Source organism: Opisthorchis viverrini (genome assembly GCF_000715545.1).
Source record: "Opisthorchis viverrini unplaced genomic scaffold opera_v5_3, whole genome shotgun sequence".
NCBI classification, from domain to species: Eukaryota; Metazoa; Platyhelminthes; class Trematoda; order Opisthorchiida; family Opisthorchiidae; genus Opisthorchis; species Opisthorchis viverrini.
In genome coordinates this window covers 5,280,183-5,281,884 of record NW_008751659.1, presented here as the reverse complement: position 1 = coordinate 5,281,884, position 1,702 = coordinate 5,280,183, and positions in this window count along the sequence as shown.

Below are 1,702 nucleotides of genomic sequence, written 5' to 3'. Positions count from 1 at the left end.
GTCAAAATGAGAACGAAACTCGTCCTTGGAAGGAGAAAGAACGAAGGAAACGCAGTTTTAACTTGGTGGTTCCGAGGGGCATGAACGGTTCTTGGTTGGGCTGATTGCAGAAGACAGAGTATTTGTGGTGCACCGGACCGTATAATATATAGTGAAGTGTATAGTTTAGTATATAATAAGTAAATTTTTCATAAAATCTGGCGATTAAGCACTGAGGTAACCTTTACCATGGAGCTCGAACGTAGTTTACGTGTATCAAGGCGATCTCGTTTGAGCGAGCTGGTAGGGAACATGCAAAGGCGGGCAATCAATGTGGGTATCAACCAGGGTATTGCTATCGGAGCGTCAAAATTTGGTTCGTGAGTGGTCCCGGGTCTCTGTGAAAACAGTTTGGGTTATCTAATATGTCTCGGGTACTCAAGATTAACCACGGAGTTTTAAAGATTGAGGCTAGTATGAAACTGGGCGTTCTTTTGCCGACTGACGGCGCTGCGTTGGAGAAGTGTAGCATGGCTCCTACATAGACGGGGCGATGTGGCTAGAGTGAAAGTGAAAAAAGGGAAAAATGTAAAGGCAGCAAGGTAAAGCTAGGATGGGCAGCTGGGCTTTTGAAGGAAATAGTAGAAAATAGGGAGTGGATATTGTCGCCTACCACATTAGTGGACTGAGAGTACCGAATATCAACTGAACGCGGGGCTCATACATTTGCGTACCAGGCCGTAATATAGAAAAAGCGAGTCAGGAAGAAGTCAGAAACCTCAAATGTGACCGTAATTCAGGAGATGGACGGTTGCCCAGCCACGTGCAGAAATCTTTTTGGTTGGAAGTCATCCACTGTAGACAGTGTAAGACGGCGAGCGGGCAATTTTAGAGAAACCAGAGGACTGATATATATTTGGCGGCGGCCTTACTGGAAGAGTTTGGTTGACTCAGTTTCCCTGTCTTCACTTTACCTGCCAGGAAGGGGAGTAATGGGATCTGCCGCTGCCTCCACATCTGGATTTGACATGAGAGCTTGCCTGCAGCTTCATAAGAGAAAACTACGTGACTGCACGTCTTCGAACACCAGATTTCGGTAAATCCACCAGGATAGTTGGGCTGGTCTAGTTGTACCTGCTTCAGGATTGTTTATAAGAAGAAAAACTGAAGCCAGAAGCCATAAAGGGTTAACGTGTCCCCGTGCGGACTGTATTTAAATTGATACCCAATATGAACTCCGTGATGTCAGTCAGCAGAAGGACTTAATGACAGTCATGTCCGCGGAAGTGCCGGGGTAGAATAATGATCAGAATTGTACAAATTGGTCTACAGTACAAAAGCAATAGCCCTTATAATGTGAAACGTGCGAACAAAACCTTAAAATTATTCAGCCATTGAGCTAGCTTCGATCATTTGATTGCTCACCCCAGTTCCTTTGGAGTCATATCTCTCATGAATAATATCGACGTCCCAGGAGACTGGCTTTACAAAATTGTGAGAATTAAGTTTTGTACGTATATCGGTATAACCAGATGAACTAGAAATCCAGAATTCAGCGAAGCGTAACAACCAGCACGTATGTATTCGAATTGGCGAATGTGTACAGCATATGGAAAAATAAAACAAAAGAATAATGAATAGAGCAATGAATAGAGTATCAGCCATGTTCATCACATCCGCCACACTTGAATAAGCTTATGGATGTTTATAGTCCAGTGGTGGT